This window comes from Gossypium hirsutum, chromosome D09, assembly GCF_007990345.1.
Source record: "Gossypium hirsutum isolate 1008001.06 chromosome D09, Gossypium_hirsutum_v2.1, whole genome shotgun sequence".
Classification (NCBI taxonomy): Eukaryota; Viridiplantae; Streptophyta; class Magnoliopsida; order Malvales; family Malvaceae; genus Gossypium; species Gossypium hirsutum.
Window position 1 is genome coordinate 12,915,052 of NC_053445.1, and position 6,052 is coordinate 12,921,103.

General features: G+C 36.0%; 1 non-coding gene across 1 annotated transcript; it reads left to right on the forward strand.

Annotated features, from left to right (window-relative positions):
• The first annotated feature begins 2,659 nt into the window (after positions 1-2,659).
• Positions 2,660-2,770, forward strand: LOC121221544 (small nucleolar RNA R71). Its single transcript, XR_005918935.1, has one exon. It is a non-coding gene; the product is annotated as a small nucleolar RNA R71 (small nucleolar RNA).
• Positions 2,771-6,052: the final 3,282 nt, after the last annotated feature.

The window sequence follows — 6,052 nt, forward strand, 5'->3', positions numbered from 1 at the left end:
AGGCGTAGAACTCTTAGACAGTGGGGACCACAACATTATCCTTTGGGATAGTCCAAAAACATTCCCAACGATGATACCTTACCAAAGGCTAAATTTCTTTACACAAAATCATCAATGGATCAAACCCCCTTTCTTCAATGAATGTTTTTCCTTCAAGTTCATTAAAATACTTTTCAACATTCACATTTAGAGAAGTAGAGGGATTTTGAACATTGGTGGCTCCGTTTCCATTGTTCGCCTAACTTTTTTAGGAGGCATGATGTTTCAATTCTAATGACTTACTAAAATAAATGAAGCAATGGAACAATAAAAAGTTTAAGTTTAGGAACCCTTAACCTTGAATGTATAGTCAAAGGTCGTTTGAATTCTTTGTTTTCCCGTGATGTCTTCGTTCCTTGTTGCACTAAGTTTGTGAAAGGAAATTTTGGCAATTGGGGGTTTAGAAGTTGTTGAGAAATTTCAGGGAGTCTAAGGGGGTAAGGGTTTAAAGACTGTATTAATTAAGAGTAAATAGGAGTTTAAGTTTACAATAGGGTTTAAAAGGTGTAAAAATCAAGTAAAATTAGTGTTTAAGTCACCAGGTTGCATAATGGGTCAGGTCAACCCTACAAGAAACTGCAGCGATGTCACGACATAGGGGTTCAGTGTCGTGACACATCCGTCAGTTTAGAGATTCTTAGGGACTATCTGCTATGTTGCGCAATCGACTGTTTCAACCCAAAACTCCATTTTAAGGATGTTTCGATCTAAATATAACCCTACATCAAATAAAAGTTAAAATCTAAACTATATGGTTAGTTAAGTATACAATAATTTACAAATATCATGCAGTAATTCAAAAATTTTAAGTTATACTGCCAGATTTATCCACCAGTATTGTCAATTTACCCGTGGATAGTTTTTTTATTCTAACACTGTTGGTCCACCGTTTGTCATGCCATTCCATCCTTGCTCGTTTGTCCCATTCCTTAAACCTTTTTATTCTTTTTGTATTCATAAAAGGAAAAATTTCCCTTAATTTGGGAATGTTAGAAATAGATAAGTTTTTGCAATGGTCGCTAATTTCCTCCTAGTTTCCTCGTTCGACTGACAGCAACGTTTGAAGGTTTCAATTTCAGCATTAATTTTCATTGTCAACTCATTTTTCTCTAAATCAATGGTGGATCTAGAAGTGGCCAAGAAAGGTCTTCCTAGTAAGACTAGTATCTCACAATCTTATTCAAAGCCAAGTACTATAAAATCCACAGAATAATAAAGCTTCACACCTTGATTAACAATCTTCTAGTACCCCTTTCGGGTGTACTGAAGATATGTCAACCAATTGTAGTGTTAATTGAGTTGCTTTAAGATTCCCTGACCCGAGTTTTTCAAAAATTGATAAGGGCATTAAATTATACTAGCTCCTAAATTGCATAAGCCTATATTAAAGTGAATACTCCCTATTTTAGTGGGAATGGTAAAACTGCCTGGGTCTTTCACTTTTCGTGGTACTTTTTTGGAAATAATTACACTACAAGAGGCACTTTAATTAACATGTTCTTTTACCTTGATTTTCTTATGCGTTGCTATCATTTATTTTAAAAACTTGGCGTACTAGGGAACCTTCTCAATTAACTCGATCAAGGATAGGTTAACATTTAAGGTTTTGAACAAATTTAAAAAACTTAAAAATTCATCCTTGTCCCATTTTTGTCTTTCTTCTAATCGTGATGGGAATGAGACTTTTGTGCTTTCAGCATCTTTAAGTGTCTCTTTTCCTGTCTTAGCCGCTGGTGCATTCTCCTCCTCTGGTTCAGGTACGTTTTCTTCTTCTAGGGAGTTATCTTGTGGTTCATTAGTATTATCCACAGTTACCTTTAGGGTAGGTCTTTCTGGGCTATTCAATACTTTGCTTGATCAAAGTGTTATCACTTTCACGTGCTCATTACCTTCCCTCCGTGGATTATCCTCTATATTGCTAAGGATACATGTGCCAATTTGTCTTTTAACGTCCCCCATCATGCTCATCAATTGGCTCATTTGATCTTCGAGCTTAGTCAATGTTCTTGTTGAGTTAGTGCAATCAGATTGATCTACTTGACATCTGTTCTCATTTACTACATCTCTCTCTCAATTCTATCCAGACATTAACCACAAGCAGTATGGTCACTTGGGTTGGTTCTATCCTGAGGTTGCTGCAAGTAAGAAGGTTGGCAATTAGTAGTTTTAACTTGATCTGAACTGTTACCTCCCCCTTGGTTTCCTCCCAATCTCAAATTTGGGGTGATCTCTCTAGTTGGGATTGTATGTATTTGAATAAGAGTTTCCATCCCTATTCCCGATGTAATTTATATCCTCAGTACGATTATTGATATAATAGAAGAGTGGCTTGTCTCTTCCATGCATAGACGGTGTAGAAGTAGATCCAATACGGTTGAGTCTATCCACTATTTGTTGATACTTATCATCCTCTTGAATAGCTTTGATCGTAGTGGGTTTCTGGCCATATGTGAATCGTTTAGTCAGCCACTGACAAGAGCTTAATGTCATATTTTTAATAATTTTGTACATGTCCTCGTACGTCCTATTCATAAAGGCTCCTCTTACTGCTCTGTCTAATCTAGATCATTCATTTGCATCCAACCCATTATAAAATATTTACAATCTCATATACTCAGGAAATCCATTGTGTGAGAATTTTTTAATCAACATTTTGAAACGTTCACGCGCCTCATAAAAAATTTCTCCCTCAATCTGTCTGAAGACAGCGATGTCTCTTCTTTGTTGGACTACTTTAATGACTGGGAAAAACTTCTATAGGAACTTTCCAGCGAGTTCATCCAATTTCATGATAGATCCTGGTGCCTACGAGTCTAACCAAGTAAAAATTTTATCAATAAAAGAAAAGGGGAACAACCGAAAATGAATAGCGTCATCAGTGACCTCGTTATACTTAAAAGTATCACAGAGTTGAAGAAACCATTCCAAATGTTGCTTAGGGTCCTCTGTCATAGTGCCCCTAAATTGCAAATTGTTTTGGATTATTTGTATCATCACCGGTTTGATATCTAAATTATTAGTTGTAATCGCTGGTCGTGCTATACTTTCCAGAACCATGTCGAGACTTGGTAGGGCCTAGTCTCTTAGAGTTCTCTCATTCTGAGCCATATGCACATTTGCAGATAGCTATGGCGCTAGTGGGTCTCCTAGGGCGTTATTATCAGCATCATCAAATAGTGGATTGTCACGTGGGATGTTACCTGCAGCGGGTGGTGGTTGTTCTTGCATCTACTGTTGCTGCTACTATTGTTGCTATTAGTGATTCCTTCGAACTATTTTCTCTAGATCTGTGGCTGGTACAATAGGTGTGACCCTAGTGTGAGTCATACACTGAACCAAGAAAACAGAGGTTAGTAGCAATAAATGGAAAGAAAATTGTATCTATAACCTACAAATTTCTTAATTATTCCTTTGAAGTGCAAAAATTAAAATTAACCTAGTGACATTTCCTCCCCGGCAACGGCGCTAACAACTTGACCTCCTCTGGACGTACTAATTTCCATAGTGTTAATACTGTAATAGAATGAAGAATTACGAGGTGGTATCCACAAGTATACGGGTCGAGTTGTAATATAGATTCTACAATGGAGTAGGTAAATACTCCTAGGACCGTACCTAATGAATGAAAGCACTAAATATATATTTACCTAAAGAATTAAAGATCTAATTAATACTTTGAGTTAGTTATAGTACAAAAGTAAAATGAGAGATAATTTTAGAGTTTCTTAAGCTAATGAAATAAAATAACATAAAAAGAGTAAAATGGCAAGAGATAGAGAGAAATAAAGTGAATCAAATCTGAAGATGGGTGATTAGCTTTCTTTAGCACTCTCAATAAATTGGCGTATCAGGTTCTTCATCAATCAACTAGTCGCTGTCGAAGTAGTATCTTTCGATCTTCAATTAGCTTGACAAGTTACCAAAAACTACTTATCTTTCAATTGGGGTCAAGGTGTTCACGAATGGCCAATACTAGTTTTATGTTAATTTCCACCTTGATGACTTCTTGGGGTTGTCAGGCCTAGGCTTCGTTTCACGTTATTCCTTTCCCAAATATTTGATCATTTGAATAGCCCTATAAGATAATTAATAGATCATGCTTCCACTCGCTAAGCCCTCATAGAAGGATTAGTTCTTCATTATTTTCATAAACAACATGGAATAAATGAAAATTTTACTCATAAGGAATGGACTGAAATAAAGAGTTTAAGAAAAGCCTGATTGATATTTTTAATAAGCAGGAATCCACAGAAGTTGATGAAGTTGATCTCCTTTACACTCAGATCTCTTAAAGAAAGAAAATAACTAAAATTAGGAAAAACTAAGAAGGAAAGAAAAACAAGAGTAAATTTAAAGGAAGAAAACTAGGTTAAAACTTAGATGTCTTTTACATGTGGTAAAGAGACCTATTTATAGCCTTCAGGTGGTCATCATCCTTAACCCTAGGTTAGTTGACGTTCCTGAGCTTAAACTTCAATTTTGTAGACTAAAATACCTCTGCTTCATGCTTTATTCCCGTCACAGATTGATGTCGCGACACACTAGGACCTGTGTCACGACGTAGCAACCAACATGTTCCTCTGTAGCCATCATTAGGGTTATGCCTCAACACCTTAGGCTTGTATTACGACATTGAAGGCAGTTTCCCACTTTCTCTATTCTGCTCATTATGTTGCGATATAGCGTTCAGTATGAACCGGAAATGCCTTCTAATGGTTCCTTCACGCTCACAAGGTATGTTAGCTCTCCCGTAGGCGTCATTCGACCCTTAAAGTGAATAAAAGACCTGATGTGCACATTTTATTGAATGTAAACAAAACTAAAGAAACAAAATTTAAGTCATATAAAAAATGCTTGTATTCAAGTTCTTTAAATATGAAAACTAGTTTAATCTGCTACACCAAATTACAACAGATCACCCTTCAACAGAATGTGCAGGCTCAGGCAGTTGAGGGAGATCATATTCAAGAGGAGCAATTGTTCGCAACCACATGTTTTGCATAAAAAAATAGAGTTGTGAAAGGTTGGTTGATTAGTAGTGGATGTACCAACCATATGACCTCAGATGAAAGCATCTTCAAGAAGATTTCTAGAAGTTGTGATCTTAAGGTGAGGATTGGTAATGGTGAAATCTTAGAAGCTAAAGGAAAAGGTGAATAGGTGATCAGCTTACCATCAAGTACTAAAGTAATTTCAGAGGTTCTCTTAGTACCTGCAATAGATTAGAATCTCCTTAGCATTGGTCAACTTCTTGAGAAAATTTACAACAATTTTTTTAAGAATTATGGTTGCGTTATATTTGATTCATTGGAACAAGAATTTGTAACATTTTCAATGAAAAATAGAAGTTTTATGTTAAACTAGAATTTGGCGAACCTAAAGGCTTATACTAGCTCTATAGATGACGCGAGCCTTTGGGAAAAAGATAGGAACTTGTAAACAATAAGTCCCTTAGTCAAATTTGTGAGGCAGGTTTGATTAAGGAAATTCTCAATATTGAGAAGCAAATTGGCATTTGTGAAGTATGCCAACTTGGGAAGCTGGCAAGGTTATTATTCCTAGCAAACAAAGCTTCGTGAGCTCATGAAAAGTTACAGTTGGTTCATTCTGATGTATGTAAACCTATGGAAACATCGTCATTAAGTGGGTGTAGATACATTGTCTTCTTCATTGATGATTGTACAAGTTATTGCTGGGTTTATTTTTTGAAAGAAAAAACTAATCTAGCTAAAGTATTTTAGAAATTTAAAGTACAGGTTGAGAACCAGAATGAAAAGCTGAAAAGGTCAGGTCTGATAATGGAACCGAATACACCTCAGATAAATTTCAAAGCTACTATGAAGAAGCTAGAATTCGTCACCAGGTCACTAACATTTATACTTCGTAGAAAAATAGAGTGTGTGAGAGGAAAAATAGGAAAGTAATGGACATGGCGAGGTCTCTGTTGTTTGAAAGTATGTTGTGAAAGGAATTCTGGGCTGAGGCAATGAACACATCAATTTATTTGCTAAAT